The sequence below is a fragment of the Helianthus annuus genome, chromosome 3 (genome assembly GCF_002127325.2).
Source record: "Helianthus annuus cultivar XRQ/B chromosome 3, HanXRQr2.0-SUNRISE, whole genome shotgun sequence".
Taxonomy (NCBI): domain Eukaryota; kingdom Viridiplantae; phylum Streptophyta; class Magnoliopsida; order Asterales; family Asteraceae; genus Helianthus; species Helianthus annuus.
This window is the reverse complement of record NC_035435.2, coordinates 149,718,922-149,744,651: the sequence shown is the minus strand read 5'-3', so window position 1 is coordinate 149,744,651 and position 25,730 is coordinate 149,718,922. Positions and strand designations below refer to the sequence as shown.

The 25,730-nt window shown below is 35.8% G+C and overlaps 1 long non-coding RNA gene across 4 annotated transcripts; it reads left to right on the top strand.

Annotated features, from left to right (window-relative positions):
• The first annotated feature begins 16,304 nt into the window (after window positions 1–16,304).
• LOC110930042 lies at window positions 16,305–22,766 on the top strand. Of its 4 annotated transcripts, XR_004888590.1 has the most exons (13): window positions 16,305–17,241; window positions 17,368–17,956; window positions 18,206–18,403; window positions 18,498–18,571; window positions 18,669–18,697; window positions 19,007–19,302; window positions 20,114–20,406; window positions 20,628–20,917; window positions 20,999–21,114; window positions 21,203–21,418; window positions 21,516–21,593; window positions 21,699–21,840; window positions 22,064–22,242. It is a non-coding gene; the product is annotated as an uncharacterized LOC110930042 (long non-coding RNA). The 4 variants fall into 4 exon arrangements; XR_004888591.1 differs by lacking the exons at window positions 21,516–21,593; window positions 21,699–21,840 and adding an exon at window positions 22,469–22,766 and having other exon boundaries at window positions 20,114–20,161; window positions 20,809–20,917; window positions 22,064–22,168; XR_002587605.2 differs by having other exon boundaries at window positions 20,114–20,161; window positions 20,809–20,917; window positions 21,203–21,840.
• The last annotated feature ends 2,964 nt before the right edge of the window (window positions 22,767–25,730 follow it).

Here is a 25,730-nt window from a genome sequence, read left to right as displayed (position 1 = left end):
GGGGCCCGGTGATTTCCCATTTGCTTTACGCTGATGACGCTCTTATTGTTGGGGAGTGGTCGGAAGAGAACATAAAGGTGGTAGCTAGAATTCTCCGGGTTTTCCACGCTTGTTCGGGCCTGAAAATTAATTTCCATAAATCTAACCTTTTTGGGGTGGGTGTGGAAGAAAACGAGATCATTGATATGGCAGAAGTGGTTGGGTGCCGTAAAGGGGATATTCCTTTCAACTACTTGGGTATTCCATTAGGAGCGAACATGAATAGAATTAAAAATTGGGACCCCATTATCAAGACTTTTCGTAATCGACTCTCGGCTTGGAAAGCTCGTTCTTTATCTATTGGGGGTAGATTGGTGCTCGTCAAATCGGTACTCGAAAGTCTCCCAGTTTATTTTTTCTCCATTTTTAAAGCGCCTAACAAAGTGGTGGAAAAGCTCGAATCTCTAATGAAAATTTTCCTTTGGGGTGGGACGGAGGAAGCGAAAAAGATGAATTGGGTCGCTTGGGATATTGTAACTCGTCCAAAGAAGTCGGGTGAGTTAGGGATCAATAAGCTCAAAGTAGCCAATAAAGCTCTTTTGACGAAATGGATGTGGAGATTTCGAACGGAAGTGGATAGCCTTTGGAGGAAAGTTATTTTCGCTTGTCACGGTAAGAGAAGAAGGTGGTCGTATTTTCCATCTAACCCTGCTTTGTCGGGGGTATGGAAAAATATCATGAGTCTAGAGTCCAAAATGTTGGTAGATGGTAAAAGAATTAATAATTTATTCAAAGGGGTGCTGGGTAAAGGAAACTGTATCCGCTTTTGGATTGATGTTTGGATAGGTAATGTCCCTCTTATGACCAAGTGGCCTCTATTATTCAATCTGGAGATGGATAAATGCTGCGTGGTCATGGAAAGGGCTCCGGAGTCTGGTACGAACGGGCAGTGGAAGTGGAACTGGTCCAGACCCTTGCTGAATCACAAGGAGCTCGCTGAATTTTCGGAGTGCTTGTCCTTCCTGAATAACGTGAGTGTTAGTGAAGATAGAGATAAATGGCTGTGGGCTCCGGATAATTCAGGCCGATTCTCTACATCTTCATTTAAATCTATGTGTTCTATTGATTCGGGCCAGGGGTATAATTTATGGAAGGGAAGCTGGATTCAATCCAAGTGTGATATTTTCATATGGAGAGTTGCATAAGATCGGATCCCTACGAGAGAGGCGTTGGCAAGAAGGAACATCCCGATTGCTTCGACGGAATGTGTTTTATGTGGGGAGGCTATTGAAACAGTGGACCACCTTTTTTCTGCTTGTAGGATTGCGGCATCGGTTTGGGAGAAAGTCAGTGATTGGATTAAAATACCCCCTATATTTGCTTTTTCGTTTGGGGATATACTTTCTATTCATGAAGGTGTCGGGGCGAACAGGAGAGCCAAAGATATTATTCGGGGCCTTGTAATGATTGCTTGTTGGTGTATTTGGAAAGCGCGTAACGAAAAGCATTTCTCAAGTGGCAAAGGTTGCAGTGCTGAAATCTTCGGGGAGGTGAAATCTATAGGTTTTCTTTGGTTAAAATGTAGATCTATTCATAAGGGTATTGTTTGGGGTGATTGGTGTAAGTCTCCTTTGTATATGTTGTAAGTTAGTCGGTTCGGTCTGGTTTTTTTGGTGGGCTCGAGTGGCTGGTGGTTGTTAATAAAGTTTACCTTTCAAAAAAAAAAATATGTCCATTCATTTTAACCAATTTGTTTATTTAATCTTTTACTCACGGTTGCATAACAAATAAATAAGCATCAAAACAGAGTTAAAGTCTGGTACAAATCTCGTGTTATCTAAAAACAGTGAGAACAGAAACAGATCTTGATTGTTGATTAATTGAATCAAGGGCTAGGCTATACGGTGTGAAAGGCCTTAAAAATATGGCGTTGTGCGACATGTGGACACCACGTCAGCACACGTCAAAACGCGTCACGACACCTTTCAAAATGCCTCCACGCCAGTGGAAAACTCGCCACCTCCAACTTCACACCGTCCTCCACACCGTTGGCGGGCTGGTGTTCATGCCGTGGAGATGCCACGTGTAACACCCCGCCCCGACTAGGGCTGACGTGTCACTATAACAGTAATCAGAATCAAACGTCATTCCATTAAATAACTTAAAACGTTACAATAGTTTACAATAATTACATAAAAAAACATTATTAATTTTATAAAAATCCTATGAGTCTTTCATCCCCTGAGCTCTGTTTCCCAGTCTTCTCAGATAAACCTGTAACCTAACGTACATAAAACACATATGCACGCCAGAGTAAAACTTACTCAGTGGGACAACAACTATAAAGCGTATAAATCCTTAACTATATCTATATATAACAACCAATATACGTAACACATTGAGTTAGCCACATTCAGTGAGTCACATTCGGTAGTTCGGTGCGTAGTTAGTTCACATTCGGTGCGTCACATAATCACATTCGGTAATTCGGTGCGTCATATTCTATAACTCGGTGCGTCATATACGGTAATTCGGGGCGTCAAATTCATATTTCCTATAAACAATATTACTATATCCATATACGTATATCATATCACATAATCTTAAAGACCAAAAAACCATATAAAAACGACTTTAAATTTCTGACGAAGAGGTTGCAAAAATCTATATCCGTACACATAAGTTGTTTAGAGTCCATACCTTAATTGCGAAAGCGAAACCGTAGATAACTTGTGCACGTGAAATAATGTTGCAAAGCCTACAATTATATTCGCAAACTTTAATTCTAGTGTTCGTGTTATTGATACGTTTTATGTAAAAGTATTTTTAACACCCCTAAGTTTAAGGAATTTGAAGCTTTCAAAGGTTGGCTAAAAAATAAATAACAAAACTTTTTCCTTTAAAAAACAAATATAATAATTTATTTGAATGAAATACATCGTTACCTTTTAGTTTACCTTTTAGTTTTAATCTAAACAAGTTTCGTAACTTATTTTATGCAAAATAAAATATACTCAATTTCTTTACTTCATTTATGATCAAATATGTGATGTCTCTAGAAATAATAAGTTTTACTTATCAAAGATATAATTAGACAGTTCGTTAATTTCACATAAACTCAAATTTACAGTGTGTATGTATCGAGGTTCATGGTTTCATTATGGAAAACACATTTTATTACATATGGTCACAGGTTCAGACCAAAAGAAAATAAATGTACATTGGCATCATGCATGAACTCATGACTTTTGCTTTGTAACTAAGAGCCTAACCAAAGGGTTGGCTCGCTTGTTTAGTTTTGAAACAGAAACACAGTGCATTGATTAGTTCGTCACTTCCCCAATCTAAACTCTAACAACCCGTCCCCACTTAAAAAAATCTTGCAAAAGAAATTCGTTTCCGCTGATCACATAATATAATTATAATAATTGAAGCCATAGCGCTTTTCGGGGGACGATAACAAAAACAGGTAGGAAGACACAAGAGTTACCTCGATTGGTGCTTGATTCGACGCCGGCAGACTTGGTCGGGAACCGAGTTCAGCGACTGCGGTGGCGACACAGTAATGGGGAGGCGATTTGAGTGAGGAAAGGAATCGGTGAGTGTGGTGCGTAAAAAAAACGACCGCAACATCTAAATATATACGGTTCAAAACGCTTACATCCATTTTGTAAATTCCTATGATTACGGGTGATGATTTGAACTCAGTTAGGAAACATTTTGACAGTTAAAATACGCGTAATATGATCTCAAAATTCTTGGTTCGAGATTTGGATTAGTTTGGCAAGTTTCTTCATTGATTTAGAGTAGATTTAGGGGGACCGAAATCAAGCAGAAATGGTCGGTTTATGTCTGACAAAACGTGACCGGAAGGAAGCAAAAAAGATGGTTCTCTAAGAAATTCACACATTTGCCCCTTGCACTTCCATAAATTTTTAAAATAGTCCCATACATGATACACCTTTACTCCCAAGACCCAACAATTATTTTCTTATTTGTTTTATTTATTAGTTTAAATAACATTTCTATATTAAGTTTATTTCAGAAAATTGTTAATTAAATTGTATAACCACGTTTTCTTTTATATTCACTTTAAATGTGATAGCTTATTTTTTTAATGGCAGAAAAAAATAATAAATAAATAAAGTAGCATTTAATAACATACATTTTAGGATTTGGAAAACCGGGTTATTACAATTATTACCCCCTTAAAAATAATTTTGTCCTCGAAATTTCATGATATCATATATCAATCATTAATCATAAAACGATGGTCAAGAGAAATTCGTTATTGAAATCAAAACAACGTTTTATTCCATGATCAAATGAGTCCAAAATAAGAAATGACAAAGTCTTTAACATCAAATGACAAGAATTTAAACTAGGGAAGCCTTTTTCTTATGGTTCTTGACCAATCACATCGTATCCATGGTGTTTCTTTGCAAGCTCCGTTGGTTTGTTGTCAGCGGTTAAAGCAAACACTCTTCCGTCTGTAGTGCGCGACACTGTGTTTGCCCCAGTAGCAGCAGGTGTATCAGTATTCTTCCCAATGTAGTTAGGTTTAGGTGGATGTGGGCAGTCCCTGGATAAATGCCCGGTTGTTTACATCTAAAACAACCTCCTGTGAGTTTGAGGCATACACCGTCGTGGGGTCTTCCGCATGTGTTGCATAAGGGGTGAGATTGCTGCTGGTTTTGCAGAGGAGTAGTTTTACTGCTTTAAGAACCCCCATGGTGGTTCCCATTGTTCCGATTGGAATTTGACTTTTGGTGTCCAGTGGTTGGGGTATGAGAAGAGGATTGTCTAGAGATTAGGGTGGGATTATTCATGAGGTTCCCATCGTATTGCAGTTTCATTGACTTATTTGCAATTTCAAGGTTTGTACTGCATTTGCTACTTCAGTAACATCTTTAAATTCTTGATTCACAATTAACCATTTAACCCTTTCACAGAGAGCCCATTTCAATTTCTGGGCCTGTGCAGCTGGGTCCCAGCCTCAGATCCAGCGAAACTAGCAAGCCTTGTGAACCGTTCCATGAATTCTGACATTGGTTCATATTCTCTCTGCTTAATCGATGCAAACTCCCGAATGTATTCCTCCCTGAATGCAACCGGAAAATATTGCTGGTAGAGCAATGTCTTGAAACCCTCCCATGTGAGTGTAGCAACAAATGTATCACTACCTCTTGAACGTTTAACAGTTCGCCACCACGTTTGGGAGTTGTCTTCCAGCTTGTAAGCAGCCGATCTTGCCTTAAACTCATCACTCACTAGGGCTGAGCAGTATACGGTTCAGAATCGTTAGAACCAGGGAACCGAACCGGAACCGCTAGATCCAAACCATATTTTTGGATATAGGGTCCGGTTTCGGTTCTTAAATTTGGGTAAAAACGGTTCCCGGTTCGGTTCTGGTTAAAACCACGGTTCCGGTTAAAGAACCGCTAGAACCAATTGGGATTATAAATATTTAAAACCCTATTTTATTAATGGGCTTTTCAACATCATACGACCATCCTAATTCTTATTCCCTCTTCTTATATTCATTCCAGGATCTCATCTTTCATCTTCTAATTCTTCTCCATCTCTCAACCCTAACCCTAATTGCTATCATACAAGTTCATCTCCATCAACACCCTGCAACTATTCTACATGACCTTTTTTTATGATTGCATATATTTTCTTTCTAGATGTTTGCTTTCTGATACATATAGTTTTCTGTATGTAAAAATAAAAATTGAACAAAAATAATCAAATCAATGTTGATCGAATTGTAAATGTGTATATAAATAGTGTATCGCTTGTTTTAATTGTTAACACGATGGTTGTAATAGTTTTATTTAGAGATTGTTTATGGCTTGAAATTTTTTATTGTTGCTTTGCTACTTTTATTTTGGTTGGTTTGAATTTGAATGTTACAACTCTTAGTTAATGTTTTGTTAATTTTAGGATTTAATTGTCAACCGGTTCCCACGAGAACCGTTTACACGAGAACCGTTTAACCGGTTCAGAACCGAACCGGAACCGTTATAATACGGTTCGGTTCCGGTTCTTAAATTTAGCAATTAACAGTTCTGGTTCGGTTCCGGTTCGGTTCGGTTCGGTCCGGTTTTGAACCGTTGCACAGCCCTATCACTCACTCCCAAGGCTTCAAAAAATTTCTCCATGTGATCAATCCAATTTTGTGCTTCTATCGGTGTAGCACCAGAGCTAAAGGATCGGGGATGTTGCTTTAGAAATCTTGAGAGCCATTTGTGAATGTCAATAATGGGCGGTGCAAGAGTTTCTTTCTCTTTCTTGGCTTTGGGTGGCGAACGAGGTGGGATTGGCGAACGTGGTGGGGTTGGCGAAAAGGGGAGGCGTTGGCAAACGAGGAGGAGTTGGCGAACGAGGAGGAGTCGGAGGTGCCTTGTCGTTCATTTCTTCTCGGATTTGTTACATAACAGACTGCATAAGGTTAGGAAGTAACTCGACATACATGTTTTGGGTGACTGTTTGCATTAAATTAGGGAGTAGTCCTTCGACAGCACGCTGGACTGCGCTGTTAAGGTCGCGACGCCTAGACGATGTGCTCGAACTACGTCGGCTAGTTCTTCTAATCGGAGGCATCTACAAGAATATTGTACAATGATGATGGCAAATTTAAGAGGACATATTCCAAACCCGGTTCTACCCATTGCCTCACAGGTTTTTATTTATTAATACTTTTTTTTAAAAAAGTTTTATCGACAGGAAAGTGCATGGGCTCTAATACCATGCATGGGCTCTAATACCATAATTGTAACACCTCGCCCCGACTAGGGCTGACGTGTCACTATAACAGTAATCAGAATCAAACGTCATTCCATTAAATTACTTAAAACGTTACAATAGTTTACAATAATTACACAAAAAAAAAACATTATTAATTTTATAAAAATCCTGTGAGTCTTTCATCCCCTGAGCTCTCTTTCCCAGTCTTCTCAGATAAACCTGTAACCTAACGTACATAAAACACATATGCACGCCTAGTAAAACTTACTCAGTGGGACAACAACTATAAAGCGTATAAATCCTTAACTATATCTATATATAACAACCAATATACGTAACACATTGAGTTAGCCACATTCGGTGAGTCACATTCGGTAGTTCGGTGCGTAGTTAGCTCACATTCGGTGCGTCACATAATCACATTCGGTAATTCGGTGCGTCATATTCTATAACTCGGTGCGTCATATACGGTAATTCGGGGCGTCAAATTCATATTTCCTATAAACAATATTACTATATCCATATACGTATATCATATCACATAATCTTAAAGACCAAAAAACCATATAAAAACGACTTTAAATTTCTGACGACGAGGTTGCAAAAATCTATATCCGTACACATAAGTTGTTTAGAGTCAATACCTTAATTGCGAAAGCGAAACAGTAGATAACTTGTGCACGTGAAATAATGTTGCAAAGCCTACAATTATATTCGCAAACTTTAATTCTAGTGTTCGTGTCATTGATACGTTTTATGTAAAAGTATTTTTAACACCCCTAAGTTTAAGGAATTTGAAGCTTTCAAAGGTTGGTTAAAAAATAAATAACAAAACCTTTTCCTTTAAAAAACAAATATAATAATTTATTTGAATGAAATACATCGTTACCTTTTAGTTTTAATCTAAACAAGTTTCGTAACTTATTTTATGCAAAATAAAATATACTCAATTTCTTTACTTCATTTATGATCAAATATGTGATGTCTCTAGAAATAATAAGTTTTACTTATCAAAGATACAATTAGACAGTTCGTTAATTTCACATAAACTCAAATTTACAGTGTGTATGTATCTAGGTTCATGGTTTCATTATGGAATACACATTTTATTACATATGGGCACAGGTTCAGACCAAAAGAAAATAAATGTACATTGGCATCATGCATGAACTCATGACTTTTGCTTTGCAACTAAGAGCCTAACCAAAGGGTTGGCTCGCTTGTTTGGTTTTGAAACAGAAACACAGTGCATTGATTAATTCGTCACTTCCCCAATCTAAACTCTAACAACTCGTCCCCACTTAAAAAAATCTTGCAAAAGAAATTCGTTTCCGCTGATCACATAATATAATTATAATAATTGAAGACATAGAGATTTTCGAGGGACGATAACAAAAACAGGTAGGAAGACACAAGAGTTACCTTCATTGGTGCTTGATTCGACGCCGGCAGACTTGGTCGGGAACCGTGTTCAGCGACTGCGGTGGCGACACAGTAATGGGGAGGCGATTTGAGTGAGGAAAGGAATCGGTGAGTGTGGTGCGTAAAAAAAACCCGACCGCAACATCTAAATATATACGGTTCAAAACGCTTACATCAATTTTGTAAATTCCTATGATTACTAGTGATGATTTGAACTCGGTTAGGAAACATTTTGACAGTTAAAATACGCGTAATATGATCTCAAAATTCTTGGTTCGAGATTTGGATTAGTTTGGCAAGTTTCTTCATTGATTTAGAGTAGATTTAGGGGGACCAAAATCAAGCAGAAATGGTCGGTTTATGTCTGACAAAACGTGACCGGAAGGAAGCAAAAAAGATGGTTCTCTAAGAAATTCACACATTTGCCCCTTGCACTTCCATAAATTTTTAAAATAGTCCCATACATGATACACCTTTACTCCCAAGACCCAACAATTATTTTCTTATTTGTTTTATTTATTAGTTTAAATAACATTTTTATAATAAGTTTATTTCAGAAAATTGTTAATTAAATTGTATAACCACGTTTTTTTTATATTCACTTTAAATGTGATAGTTTATTTTTTTTAATGGCAGAAAAAAATAATAAATAAATAAAGTAGCATTTAATAACATACATTTTAGGATTTGGAAAACCGGGTTATTACAATTATTACCCCCTTAAAAATAATTTTGTCCTCGAAATTTCATGATATCATATATCAATCATTAATCATAAAACGATGGTCAAGAGAAATTCGTTATTGAAATCAAAACAACGTTTTATTCCATGATCAAACGAGTCCAAAATAAGAAATGACAAAGTCTTTAAAATCAAATGACAAGAATTTAAACTAGGGAAGCCTTTTTCTTATGGTTCTTGACCAATCACATCGTATCCATGGTGTTTCTTTGCAAGCTCCGTTGGTTTGTTGTCAGCGCTTTAAGCAAACACTCTTCCGTCTGTAGTGCGCGACACTGTGTTTGCCCCAGTAGCAGGTGTATCAGTATTCTTCCCAATGTAGTTAGGTTTAGGTGGATGTGGGCAGTCCCCGGATAAATGCCCGGTTGTTTACATCTAAAACAACCTCCTGTGAGTTTGAGGCATACACCGTCGTGGGGTCTTCCGCATGTGTTGCATAAGGGGTGAGATTGCTGCTGGTTTTGCGGAGGAGTAGTTTTACTGCTTTGAGAACCCCCATGGTGGTTCCCATTGTTCCGATTGGAATTTGACTTTTGGTGTCCTGTGGTTGGGGTATGAGAAGAGGATTGTCTAGAGATTAGGGTGGGATTATTCATGAGGTTCCCACCGTATTGCAGTTTCATTGACTTATTTGCAATTTCAAGGTTTTGTACTGCATTTGCTACTTCAGTAACATCTTTAAATTCTTGATTCACAATTAACCATCTAACCCTTTCACATAGAGCCCATTTCAATTTCTGGGCCGGTGCAGCTGGGTCCCAGCCACAGATCCAGCGAAACTAGCAAGCCTTGTGAACCGTTCCATGAATTCTGACATTGGTTCATATTCTCTCTGCTTAATCGATGCAAACTCCCGAATGTATTCCTCCCTGAATGCAACCGGAAAATATTGCTGGTAGAACAATGTCTTGAAACCCTCCCATATGAGTGTAGCAACAAATGTATCACTACCTCTTGAACGTTTAACAGTTCTCCACCACGTTTGGGAGTTGTCTTCCAGCTTGTAAGCTGCCGATCTTGCCTTAAACTCATCACTCACTCCCAAGGCTTCAAAAATTTTCTCCATGTGATCAATCCAATTTTGTGCTTCTATCGGTGTAGCACCAGAGCTAAAGGATCGGGGATGTTGCTTTAGAAATCGTGAGAGCCATTTGTGAATGTCAATAATGGGCGGTGCAAGAATTTCTTTCTCTTTCTTGGCTTTGGGTGGCGAACGAGGTGGGATTGGCGAACGTGGTGGGGTTGGCGAACGGGGAGGCGTTGGCAAACGAGGAGGAGTTGGCGAACGAGGAGGAGTCGGAGGTGCCTTGTCATTCATTTCTTCTCGCATTTGTTACATAACAGACTGCATGAGGTTAGGAAGTAACTCGGCATACATGTTTTGGGTGACAGTTTGCATTAAATTAGGGAGTAATCCTTCGACAGCACGTTGGACTGCGCTGTTAAGGTCGCGACGCCTAGACGATGTGCTCGAACTACGTCGGCTAGTTCTTCTAATCGGAGGCATCTACAAGAATATTGTACAATGATGATGGCAAATTTAAGAGGACATATTCCAAACCCGGTTCTACCCATTGCCTCACAGGTTTTTATTTATTAATACTTTTTTTTTGAAAAAGTTTATTCGACAGGAAAGTGCATGGGCTCTAATACCATAATTGTAACACCCCGCCCCGATTAGGGCTGACGTGTCACTATAACAGTAATCAGAATCAAAATTCATTCCATTAAATAACTTAAAACGTTACAATAGTTTACAATAATTACACAAAAAAACATTATTAATTTTATAAAAATCCTGTGACCCTTTCATCCCCTGAGCTCTCTTTCCCAGTCTTCTCATATAAACCTGTAACCTAACGTACATAAAACACATATGCACGCCTGAGTACTCAGTGGGACAACAACTATAAAGCGTATAAATCCTTAACTATATCTATATATAACAACCAATATACGTAACACATTGAGTTAGCCACATTGGTAGTTCGGTGCGTAGTTAGTTCACATTCGGTACGTCACATAATCACATTCGGTAATTCGGTGCGTCATATACGGTAATTCGGGGCATCAAATTCATATTTCCTATAAACAATATTACTATATCCATATACATATATCATATCACATAATCTTAATGACCACAAAAGCATATAAAAACAACTTTAAATTTCTGACGACGAGGTTGCAAAAATCTATATCCGTACACATAAGTTGTTTTAAGTTTAAGGAATTTGAAGCTTTCAAAGGTTGGTTAAAAAATAAATAACAAAACTTTTTCCTTTAAAAAAAACAAATATAATATTTTATTTGAACGAAATACATCGTTACCTCTTAGTTTTAATCTAAACAAGTTTCATAACTTATTTTATGCAAAATAAAATATACTCAATTTTTTTACTTCATTTATGATCAAATATGTGATATCTTTAGAAATAATAAGTTTTACTTATCAAAGATATAATTAGACAGTTCGTTAATTTCACATAAACTCAAATTTACAGTGTGTATGTATCGAGGTTCATGGTTTCATTATGGAAAACACATTTTATTACATTTGGTCACAGGTTCAGACCAAAAGAAAATAAATGTACATTGGCATCATGCATGAACTCATGACTTTTGCTTTGCAACTAAGAGCCTAACCAAAGGGTTGGCTCGCTTGTTTAGTTTTGAAACAGAAACACAGTGCATTGATTAGTTCGTCACTTCCCCAATCTAAACTCTAACAACCCGTCCCCACTTAAAAAAAAACTTGTAAAAGAAATTCGTTTCCGGTGATCACATAATATAATTATAATAATTGAAGCCATAGCGCTTTTCGTGGGGACGATAACAAAAACAGGTAGGAAGACACAAGAGTTACCTTGATTGGTGCTTGATTTGACGCCGGCAGACTTGGTCGGGAACCGAGTTCAGCGACTGCGGTGGCGACACAGTAATGGGGAGGCGATTTGAGTGAGGAAAGGAATCGGTGAGTGTGGTGCGTAAAAAAAACGATCGCAACATCTAAATATATACGGTTCAAAACGCTTACATCCATTTTGTAAATTCCTATGATTACGGGTGATGATTTGAACTCGGTCAGGAAACATTTTGACAGCAAAAATACGCGTAATATGATCTCAAAATTCTTGGTTCGAGATTTGGATTAGTTTGGCAAGTTTCTTCATTGATTTAGAGTAGATTTAGGGGGACCGAAATCAAGCGGAAATGGTCGGTTTATGTTTGACAAAACGTGACCGGAAGGAAGCAAAAAAGATGGTTCTCTAAGAAATTCACACATTTGCCCCTTGAACTTCCATAAATTTTTAAAATAGTCCCATACATGATACACCTTTACTCCCAAGACCCAACAACTATTTTCTTATTTATTTTATTTATTAGTTTAAATAACATTTCTATAATAAGTTTATTTCAGAAAATTGTTAATTAAATTGTATAACCACGTTTTCTTTTATATTCACTTTAAATGTGATAGTTTATTTTTTTAATGGCAGAAAAAAATAATAAATAAATAAAATAGCATTTAATAACATACATTTTAGGATTTGGAAAACCGGGTTATTACAATTATTACCCCTTTAAAAATAATTTCGTCCTCGAAATTTCATGATATTATATATCAATCATTAATCATAAATCGATGGTCAAGAGAAATTCATTATTGAAATCAAAACAACGTTTTATTCCATGATCAAACGAGTCCAAAATAAGAAATGACAAAGTCTTTAAAATCAAATGACAAGAATTTAAACTAGGGAAGCCTTTTTCTTATGGTTCTTGACCAATCACATCGTATCCATGTTGTTTCTTTGCAAGCTCCATTGCTTTGTTGTCAGCGGTTAAAGCAAACACTCTTCCGTCTGTAGTGCGCGGCACTGTGTTTGCCCCAGTAGCAGGTGTATCAGTATTCTTCCCAGTGTAGCTAGGTTTAGGTGGATGTGGGCAGTCCCTGGATAAATGCCCGGGTTGTTTACATCTAAAACAACCTCCTATGGGTTTGAGGCATACACCCTTCTTTTTGTCTCTCGCATGTGTTGCATAAGGGGTAAGATTGCTGCTGGTTTTGCGGAGGAGTAGTTTTACTGCTTTGAGAACCCCCATGTTGGTTCCCATTGTTCTGATTGGAATTTGACTTTTGGTGTCCAGTGGTTGGGGTATGAGAAGAGGATTGTCCAGAGATTAGGGTGGGATTATTCATGAGGTTCCACCGTATTACAGTTTCATTGACTTATTTGCAATTTCAAGGTTTTGTACTGCATTTGCTACTTCCGTAATATCTTTAAATTCTTGATTCACAATTAACCATTTAACCCTTTCACATAGAGCCCATTTCAATTTCTTGGCCTGTGCAACTGGGGTCCTAGCCTCAGATCCAGCGAAACTAGCAAGCCTTGTGAACCGTTCCATGAATTCTGACATTGGTTCGTTTTCTCTCTGCTTAATCGATGCAAACTGCCGAATGTATTCCTCCCTGAATGCAACCGGAAAATAGTGCTGGTAGAACAATGTCTTCAAACCCTCCCATATGAGTGTAGCAACAAATGTATCACCATCTCTTGAACGTTTAACAATTCACCACCACGTTTGGGAGTTGTCTTCCAGCTTGTAAGCAGCCAATCTTGCCTTAAACTCATCACTCACTCCCAAGGCTTCAAAAATTTTCTCCATGGGATCAATCCAATTTTGTGCTTCTATCGGTGTAGCACTAGAACTAAAGGATCGGGGTTGTTGCTTTAGAAATCCTGAGAGCCATTTGTGAATGTCAATAATGGGCGGTGCAAGAGTTTCTTTCTCTTTCTTGGCTTTGGGTGGCGAACGAGGTGGGCTTGGCGAACATGGTGGGGTTGGCGAACGGGGAGGCGTTGGCAAACGAGGAGGAGTTGGCGAACGAGGAGGAGTCGGAGGTGCCTTGTCGTTCATTTCTTCTCACATTTGTTGCATAACAGACTGCATGAGGTTAGGATGTAACTCGGCATACATGTTTTGGGTGACAGTTTGCATTAAATTAGGGAGTAGTCCTTCGACAACACGTTGGACTGCGCTGTTAAGGTCGCGACGCCTAGACGATGTGCTCGAACTACGTCGGCTAGTTCTTCTAATCGGAGGCATCTACAAGAATATTGTACAATGATGATGGCAAATTTAAGAGGACATATTCCAAACCCGGTTCTACCCATTGCCTCACAGGTTTTTATTTATTAATACATTTTTTTTGAAAAAGTTTTATCGACATGAAAGAGCCTGGGCTGGGCTCTGATACCATAATTGTAACACCCCGCCCCGACTATGGCTGGCGTGTCACTATAACAGTAATCAGAATCAAACGTCATTCCATTAAATAACTTAAAACGTTACAATAGTTTTCAATAATTACACAAAAAAAACATTATTAATTTTATAAAAATCCTGTGAGTCTTTCATCCCCTGAGTTCTCTTTCCCAGTCTTCTCAGATAAACCTGTAACCTAACGTACATAAAACATATATGCACGCCTGAGTAAAACTTACTCAGTGGGACAACAACTATAAAGCGTATAAATCCTTAACTATATCTATATATAACAACCAATATACGTAACACATTGAGTTAGCCATATTCGGTGAGTCACATTCGGTAGTTCGGTGCGTAGTTAGTTCACATTCGGTGCGTCACATAATCACATTCGGTAATTCGGTGCGTCATATTCTATAACTCGGTGCGTCATATACGGTAATTTGGGGCATCAAATTCATATTTCCTATAAACAATATTACTATATCCATATAATATATCATATCACATAATCTTAAAGACCACAAAAGCATATAAAAACGACTTTAAATTTCTGACGACGAGGTTGCAATAATCTATATCCGTACACATAAGTTGTTTAGAGTCCATACCTTAATTGCGAAAGCGAAACCGTAGATAACGTGTGCACGTGAAATAATGTTGCAAAGCCTACAATTATACTCGCAAACTTTAATTCTAGTGTTCGTGTCATTGATACGTTTTATGTAAAAGTATTTTTAACACCTCTAAGTTTAAGGAATTTGAAGCTTTCAAAGGTTGGTTAAAAAATAAATAACAAAACTTTTTCCTTTAAAAAAACAAATATAATAATTTATTTGAATGAAATACATCGTTACCTCTTAGTTTTAATCTAAACAAGTTTCATAACTTATTTTATGCAAAATAAAATATACTCAATTTCTTTACTTCATTTATGATCAAATAGGTGATGTCTTTAGAAAATAATAAGTTTTACTTATCAAAGATATAATTAGACAGTTCGTTAATTTCACATAAACTCAAATTTACAGTGTGTATGTATCTAGGTTCATGGTTTCATTATGGAAAACACATTTTATTACATATGGTCACAGGTTTAGACCAAAAGAAAATAAATGTACACTGGCATCATGCATGAACTCATGACTTTTGCTTTGCAACTAAGTGCCTAACCAAAGGGTTGGCTCGCTTGTTTGGTTTTGAAACAGAAACACAGTGCATTGATTGGTTCGTCACTTCCCCAATCTAAACTCTAACAACCCGTCCCCACTTAAAAAAGTCTTGCAAAAGAAATTCGTTTCCGGTGATCACATAATATAATTATAATAATTGAAGCCATAGCGCTTTTCGAGGGACGATAACAAAAACAGGTAGGAAGACACAAGAGTTACCTCGATTGGTGCTTGATTCGACGTCGGTAGACTTGGTCTGGAACCGAGTTCAGCGACTGCGGTGGTGACACAGTAATGGGGAGGCGATTTTAGTGAGGAAAGGAATCAGTGAGTTTGGTGCGTAAAAAAAACGATCGCAACATCTAAATATATACGGTTCAAAATGCTTACATCCATTTTGTAAATTCCTATGATTACGGGTGATGATTTAAACTCGGTTAGGAAAGATTTTGACAGCTAAAATAAGCGTAATATGATCTCAAAATTCTTGGTTCGAGATTTGGATTAGTTTGGCAAGTTTCTTCATTGATTTAGAGTAAATTTAGGGGGACCGAAATCAAGCGGAAATGGTCGGTTTATGTCTGACAAAATGTGACCGTAGGAAGCAAAAAAGATGGTTCTCTAAGAAATTCACACATTTGCCCTTTCCACTTCCATAAATTTTTAAAATAGTCCCATACATGATACACCTTTACTCCCAAGACCCAATAACTATTTTCTTATTTATTTTATTTATTAGTTTAAATAACATTTCTATAATAAGTTTATTTCAGAAAAATGTTAATTAAATTGTATAACCACGTTTTCTTTTATATTCACTTTAAATGTGATAGTTTTTTTTAATGGCTGAAAAAAATAATAAATAAATAAAGTAGCATTTATCTACTACTTCTAATAAAGCAAAACCAACTTATGCCACATGGCATTTGCTTAAACCATCTCTTTTTGGTTTAGGAGGGAAAAACTTTTCTCCTATTTCACATAACGCCCCCTCCTTCCTTCCACGGTACGATTCATAATTTTCTTCTACACAATGTCTTTTTCTTCCATATTAAGATTCACAAACCCTAATTCTCAACTAAACTCTTGAGCCGCTTCTCTCTGTTTTGATATCTAACATGTCTGCTCTGTTTCATCCACATTTTCTATGTCCTTATCCTTTTTCAGTTTAGGGTTTCTATTTACCCCCTTCATATTATTTAATTGAAGAACAATTATTGGGTCTCTATTGTTCTAATTCGCTTCTTCTAATCGAGATCTATTTATCAGAAGTTGCACAATACTAATGGGATTCTAATCCTCTTTGATCGATTTGTGTATTAAACGATCAGTAAGATAGGATGACTCCTCAATTGGGTTTTTATGCTCTCGGTATTCTTGATAAAGAGACGCAGAGGTTGAAGACCATTAAGATTGAAGGCAATATGATATCATCTTTTATCCCCATTTCCATATTTTATACAGAATGCTAAATGTGATTTTGAAACGTGTTCATGTGATATGATTGAAGATTAATATGCTAATAATTGATTGATTGATTGAGTTTTTGATTCTTCTAATGTTCTGATTGTTAATTATTGCCTGGTCAATTACTTATGCTGATTTCAATTATGGCTTCTCCGCTTGGTTGTTTTTAGTTATTGCCTTGGTTAGCGCTGCCTTGCTGAGTTAACTAGGTTGTTTAATTGTGTGTTTTTTCATGGGCCATATTTGCACTAAGGTCAGTTCAATACATAACCTAGGTACCAAAATCAGTTTGTTCATTTGAAATCCAATTTCTTTGAGTCTTGATCTGCAAATGGGGTGATTTGTTTTGGTGTCCAGCACAGCCGCAAGCTTGATCCAGGGCTCGATAGATGATTCTTTTTTCTTCATTCGATCAAAAATAGGAGATTTTCGGTAAGTTTACATCATCCTCTTTGATTAATTTTGCTTTCGATTGGTTGGAATTACAGAAAACTTCAAGATCCTAATGTTCATTCTCATAATCAAGATCCTAATGTTTTTAATGAACATAAATGACAGATCTTCCTCCAGGCAAAAAACCATTAGATTGGATCTCAAGGATGAAAGTTGCAGCAAGAGACGCACATGCTGTGGAGCATTTACATAAAAAGGTTAATCCACCAGTTCTATGTGGCAATGTTAGATCTACAAATCTTTTCTTAGACAGAAACTTTGAGCCGAAGGCTGCGGATTACGGGCTTGTGAATCTAGAAAGCTCATCCGGTAGTAATGTGCATAAAAGGGTGGTGGGATCAGTTGGTTGTGCTCCAGAATCCGAACATACGAGTGTATTCAAAGTAATTTAGAGTAAATTACAAGAATTATGGTTTAATGATTGAAATTATCAATGTAATTTAGAGTAAATTACAAGAATTATTCGTGTAGGTTTAGGATTATTATATCTTGAAGAAACAATTAGATAAGATCTTTTTTGTTATAATTATAATTTAGTTCTTTAAAAAGTACTTAAATAAACTGGTGGCATATCGCAAGTCTATAATTTGTATATGATCTGTCTTTTATTGTTTTATGGTGAATCATTGATATGTCTTTGTTTAAATTGGTGGTATATCGCAAGTCTATAGTTTGGCGGCAACCCGTTTTGATGGTGAGTTTCAAATTGTTTGCTTACGCTAGATAGAATTTCTTGATTTATTGAGTTTTGAACCTTCCAGTGTCACTATGTTAACTCATTCTATTTGAGGATTTGATAGAATGTCTTTGTAAAATTCTACGGAAATTACAAGGCTTTGAAACTACAAAACTTTAAACACAAATTAAACGATGTTCTTTTGGGGTTTTATGATTTATTCAACTTGGTGTGCAAGAAAGTGAAGAACAATAAATGGGTCTGCAGGTAGTGGAGCATTAAATACTGGTGTAATTGAGAGAAAAGGTTGATCTGGAGGTCGCAAGCTTGAAGGATTCTTCAACAACGGTGGTAAAGAAAGAAAACAATGTAGCAACTTCCCAACGACAATTTCCACCTTAACTGATACTACACTGGCAGTGACTCCCGCTATCAGCAGTGAAGACGCCACATCAGAAGATGAAAGTAATTTTTATAGCTATGATTCAAATTACATGTATGTTAACACATACGATCCTAGGATGTTAACATTTAGTAAAATAGCTCTGTTTTTTTGCAGGCCAGTCGCAAACAAGCAATGGCAGTTTATGGTGATGGAAACAAGCACGAAGTTTTCAATACGTCTTTAACTTGGTATGCTATTTCATAATCTCTGGGATAATTGTTATTAAACTTTATAGTGAAATGGTGTCAAACAAATACTAATTTTGCCCTTCTTGACTAATGGCAGGAGAGTTTACCATGTTAGAACTTGCTCAGGTTAGTCTGCTCCTAAATAATTAAAAAAACCCCTGTTTTAACCCGTCACCCGATCTACCCATTTTCCACCTCTAAACTTCAAGTTAATAATTCACTACTTGAACTATGAAAAGGTAGGTATAACTAATACATCAAATACCATGATTTTTTATTACGTACATATATAATTATCATCATCAACTAAAATACCAAAGGTTTCAAACAAATCAAGCTGTTTTTTTTACAAATTGTGATGATATTGCTATACTGTTTTAAGGAATAGTGGAATGCACGATGTTAATAGTCTAATTAATGGTGTTGGATGGTTAGGTATTTTATTTAGGTCACATGTGTTGTTTGGTGTCTTATCGATGGCTGAGGTCTTTTGGAGAGAAATGGGATTCGGGTCATTCCTCCGATAAACTTCTTGGCAGGCGTCGACCTCAAATACAGTCAAAATGATGGTATTGTAGTTCGCGACAAAGGGCGGTGGCGGCTCTAGGGTTCCGGCTGTTGAACCCGGCAACTACCACAAGCCACGTTTCATTTCATCCCACTTAATATTTTCTCCTCTGACTTTGCCGCTTTTCTTCTCCACCACCTAGACGAATGATTCATCAACAAAGGTTAGTTTGTTTTACTATGCAACCAGTCGATTGCTTCAACTGGCTATTCAATTGGAACCTTCGGTTTACATAAATATTAGGTAATTATACTCATAGGTTAATAAAACCTTAACAGTGACCAGAGATGGCAATTAATTATGGTCAAGGCATTACAACCTTGACCAGAGAACTTTGTATGCTAACAATTTGCATGCATTCTGTTAACAATCTCCATCACTCAACTCTGCACTCCTCTTTTATCAAACAAAAAAAAAAGATATGGAGGAAGAAGGTGTCGGATGTGATGAGATTGTCATGTTAACCACCTGACCCGTTACGGCGTGTCAAATGGGTAACAATGCCAAGCATATATCATTCTGTTTGATGTATGCCGCTTGGCTCTCATCTTAGAGGGTAACCCTCTTTTTCGTCTTATAAAATCAAAACATTATGTATTTTCAGCTGCAATCTTTGATCCTTTATCTTAAATACTGTTTTTAAACCGCAATTTCTGCAATTCAATCTTAATTACTCTAGACTTAACCATAATGTATTTGTTCTTTTGCTGGAATATGATCTTTTTGTGTAATTACGGTTTAAAAACAGTTGTAAACTTAGCAATTTTTTTCTTCTTCATCATTATCAGAACAGATTAAATGGTATAATTGCTAATGATATTAGTAAATGTATTCGAAGAAGAAGCCGTTGCTTACTACTTCTATGCTAGAAAAAGCTACAAAAAAAGGAGACCATGTATTACTTAATATTTGTGCTAAATTTTGAAGCATATATCATTTGATAAAGTTAAGTTATTTTGTTGCTCTTATTGCAGGTTGTATTGAGCTATGGAACATATACTTGGAGCTTCTAGAACACTAAGGTTTTCGCCGAACCTCTATTCTCTATATTTTTGGCCATTATATTCGCTATACATTTACCAAAAATGGTAAACCGTCATTTGATCTTCTTGCTGTGATGCGATTATTGGCAACCCTTATAAACTTATAAAAATCAGTAATGAAAATTGTATGCCTTTCCTAATTTATTAAATGTCTACTTCATATTTTTGAACTTATGTAATTAGAAGTATGAAAAGGAGCCGGTCGGCGTAACGGGTCAAAATAGGTGGCTGTTTGGTAGCCTCTTAATGACCATTCAGATGCTACCTCTTAATGGTTTAAAACCTCTGAATGAATAAGAGGTAACCTCAAGTCTGAATGGTTAAGAGGTAACCTCTGAATGGTAAATCATCACATGTCACATTCTTCTACCTTCTCATTGGTAAAATTCTTAATGGTTCCATTAAGAGGTAGCCTCTTGATGACCATTCAGAGGCTACCAAACAGCGTAGTCTTGATAATATTTATGCATTAAAAATGACTTGGGTGACTTCCGACCCATATACTCTCTACAACTATATATTTATATCTTTTTGATCCTTTAGAGACAACATAACCTCAAGCTATCCACTCATAATTACACATTCCAAATTACCACCTTTAAATGTGATTTAGTTATCTGATATAGCTGGGAATGGATAAATCCATCTTTAGTAATCCAAAGACATTTCACTTAACTGTGCTTATGCTAAAGTGGTGGAACAAGGAGAGTCGACGCCGCTATTAAGATATTCCAGGTTAGTTCAATTGGTCTCTCTTGGTTGACAGGTACTTTAGATGAATATATGATAATATTTTAATTATTTTCTCTGTTGAAGCTCACTTTCATCGTTGCAAAGCAACACAAATGTTTAAAAACAAAGCTTAGTGCCGAAGATGAAGAAACAAAAGTGTCGTATGAGGGAGCAAATACATATATTAAGTATAAAATAAGGTAAGTTTAGCAGTTTTGAATTTATAAACATGGTTATAGTTATTTGAAGTTTTGTGATACACTAAACCCATTTTTTTAATTTGGAAAGGGGAATTCGATTGAAGAAGACGTATTGTGGTTACAAAATGAAAAGACAAATTCAGATCATGTTGACTAGAATTAACATTATTCTCCATCATCTAGGAAAAAGGGTGCTCATCGCTTCATATAGGAACCCTAAAACAACTGATTACAACCCAATGGTCGAGGAAGTTAGTTTTAGTTGTCACTTGGAACTCCATTTCACTATAGTTACGCATAACAGGTAAGCACTACTCACGAATTTAGGTTTTAACAGTGTATTTGTATGTGTATGATTGTAACTTATGCTTTTGTTCGAATTAATCTGGGGATAATACTAGATATGGGGCACTTTCTGAGTTAATCGTGACTTTTGCAATGTAACAATTGCATAAAGGGCCGTAGGTACTCATTATTAGGTATGGGGCACTTTCTGAGTTTATCAAATACAGATTGCTTTTAGCGTCTTATTTCTACTCTTTATTGTTAGCTTTAGCTCTATTTAAGCCCTATTTATTTTGCAGTTTTTATTATACACTTTAAATCGTTTATATACCTACATCAGCCCGGTGGCAATGGGTAGTTCAATCATCAGAACTTCCAAGAACCTTCACACCCTTAAAAAACCTAAATGCATCAGATGTGGCTACGACACCATTCCAGGAGGTCCAATTTGTTATCTTTGAATTCAATTAGTATATTTAGTTTTAGATGTTATTTTTTTCTGATTTTAACTCTTAGTCTCTGAACTATGTAGATGTGATGAATATTTGTTAAAAGTTCTTTTTATCTAGAAACAAATTTAAGAAAAATCTTACGACTCAAATTTAGTGGAAGGTGATGGTGATGGTGATACTGATGGTTTAAATGTAGTTTCTCTTAAAAGCAGGTTGAAGAAACGGGCCTCGATTGTCACTGTCTCAGTTGCAGAAAATAACCGTTATATGGTTGAACCCGAGCCCATATAACAAAGTGCTAGAAGGAGCGTGCATTGGTAACAAAATATTCTTTTGTGGACTTTTTTTGCGGGTACTACTTATCATTAAACAACTTTTGCAAGAGAATATATACGAGTCAAAAAGAGATATATATTACATGCATCCTTGGGTGTTCTTAATGTTTTCCACATTAGCTAAAAGGTGTTGTTTCTAAGATGTCTAGGTTAAATCTCAAGTGATAAAAACAACATTTATTGATTTGTTAAAATCCGAGATGGTAATTTTTTTAGTTTTTAAGTATATACTCCTTTTTTTCTGGCGAATCGACGAGTGACTAAGCTTGGTTGGATTTTTAGCTCACAAAGATCGTTCAGAAATAAAACAAGTCCGAGTAATCGTGATATATAAGAAAGAAGATGCAAGACATGTGGATAAGATACACGTGGTGTATAAAGAAATCTTTAACTATATTTTTTTTTTGTATTTCTTTTTTTTTTCAGTTCGTTGTAATTTAATATTTACCTAAGTAAAGGAATGATCTCAACGCCAATAAATATTATATGTTGGTGTGAAGCCACCCATGTAACTTCATTTGATACATTACGTATCCGCGGGTAGAGAGATGGATTTCCTTACTTGAATGTTCATTTCTTTCAAAGGATTTTTTTTAACAATTTTAAGTTATATATTTGTTTGTTAAGCCATCCGCGAAACTCGCGGGATCTTAGGCTAGTAACATACATTTTAGGATTTGGAAAACCGGGTTATTACACCATGGCGCCGGAAAAAGAACGCCCATACCGTGTGGTCTAAGATTGATTACAGATCATAATTAACAATTAGTGTATTATATAATGAGATGAGATTATGGGTAGTTTATTCATTTAGTCATTTTCAATTAAATACTAATAATTTCATCAACTTTTTAAAACTAAAATAACTTTTATATACTTTAAGTACGTGATCACACCCTCAAATATCTATTTTATTGTATTTATCACAATTCACAATGCATTAGCTAAATTTAATCACTTCTAACGACTTGTTCATGGTCTTAAAAAGTTACGGACTCAAAATGTTGGAAATTTAATAATTAATATTATACTAGGTTAGTCCCCGTGTGTTACACGGGTTGAACAATTTAAATTATATAATAAATATTCTTGTAAACGTAAATCAAAGACGGAGACATTTATATATTTTTGATAAATAATGAAACTAATAATAATAGTAAAAAAATCTCATACATGTGTACAGAGGCGTTTCTGAGAATTCATGTACCCTGTTTGAGCTCGAAAAAATATCTTCTTCCTTAATGTTTTATTATTATTAATTAATTTTAAAATCAAATAGGTATTTGGCTAACTATAGCTAATGCCAATGGGCTAACTTCCAAACAATAAAAATTCGAAAAAATATGTTCTTCCGTATTGTTTTATTATTATTATTATTATTATTATTATTATTATTATTATTATTTATTTTTAAAATCAAATGGTTATTTGGCTCACTAAAGCTAATGTCAATGGGCTAACTTCCAAACAATAAAAGTTGTTTTGTAAATGAGTCTATCTTTGAGTTGGTATAGGTATACTATTTAAAAAAATTAACATATATATCAGATTTTTTTTTATAAAAAACACGTGCCCCTCGATATCACGGACCCTGTGCGGTGGTTAGGGGCGATGCTTTGAAGGGGTCGGGAGGGGCGCCCAACCCCCCGAACTTTTCGGCTAGTAATGTTATATATGTAGTTTTCGTATAGAAATTTTTGGGTATATATGTTTTCGACCCCCCGGTTCTATAGAATTTTTTGGGTATATACGTTTTCGCCCCCGCCCCCCTGGTAAAAAATTTCAAGCTTCGCCGCCACTGGCGGTGGTCCTCCCCGCACACCCTTATCACCGCCCATGCATGTGTATACTCATTTAAGTAATCGATATACATTTGATGATATCCTGTATTTTTTTTTTGTATTCAATTAACATTTTTCTATTTAGTATTATTATCTACAATTATTAACATTTTTCTAAATGTATATATAGAGTACGGATTCTGAGAATTCATGTACCCAGTTTGAGCTCGAAAAAATATGTTCTTCCGTAATGTTTTTATTATTATTATTATTATTATTATTATTATTATTATTATTATTATTATTATTATTATTATTATTATTTAATTTTAAAATCAAATGGGTATTTGGCTCACTAAAGCTAATGCCAATGGGCTAACTTCCAAACAATAAAAATTCGAAAAATTTTATTCTTCCGTAATGTTTTATTATTATTATTATTATTATTATTATTATTATTATTATTATTATTATTATTATTATTATTTAATTTTAAAATTAAATGGGTATTTGGCTCACTAAAGCTAATGTCAATAGGCTAACTTCCAAACAATAAAAATTGTTTTGTAAATGAGCATATCTTTGAGTTGGTAAAGGTAAAAATTAACATATATATCGGATTTTTTTTTATAAAAAACACGTGCCAATCGAAATCATGGACCCTGTGCAGTGGTCCTCCCCACACACCCTTATCACCGCCCATGCATGTGTATACTCATTTAAGTAATCGATATACATTTGATGATATCCTGTATTTTTTTTTGTATTCAGTGAAAATTTTTCTATTTAGTATTATTACATCTCTTATACAAAAAGCAACATGCACCCCTTTGTTTAACATACACACACCCCTTTGATTAACACATACCCCTTTGTTTAATACACACACCCCTTTGATTAACACATACCCCTTTGTTCCACCTCTTTGATTAAGACATACCCCTTTGTTTAACACAGATACTCCTATGATTAACACATACCCTTTTATTTAACACATATACTCCTTTATTTAAGACACATGCCCCTTCCTTTTAATTGATCTTTTGTTTAACACACCCCTTCCCTCTGATTGATATTACCAAGCTTTCGTCCCACAAAGAACATATTTTAAACCATTACAATGTTTCACAAAGTGGTATATCACCATTCGGTAACTTATACATACATATAATATAAGACATGTATCTCTTTAAATTTTATTATTTTAACTCTCTCTTTCTGATATTATAATTAAAAGCATCGATGAACAAATTGGAAGTTCCCACGAAAATGGTAAGTGCCTCCAAGAAGCCATCCCTCACTTGAATCTCATGTTTACAAACCTTCTGTTTGTTTGCATTTTTTCCCATTTAGAACTTAATAATTGTATTTGCATATTCTCGCTCTAATATATATCCATAACATCATGATCCCCTGTTTTGCAATTCATTTTCTAACACAAATTCGTAAAACAACAATACATATATGTTTATTCATTCTTGAACACCATCATCAATATATTATAAAGGGTCAACTGATTATGACACATAACCGTTTCATAACCAAATCGGAGACAACCGATTCCCTCAGATACGCACCGATTCCGTGGAAAATTTCTATATTTAAAGTATAAAGAGTGAATCGCCGAAAAAACAACTAGCATTTAAAATCTGAATCCCTCATATACGCACTGATAATCTAATAATAATCGAATACAAGAAGATTGTTGTTCAAAATAAAACCCATATTACGAAGTCTCTGTTTTTGTTTGGAACTCACCGAAT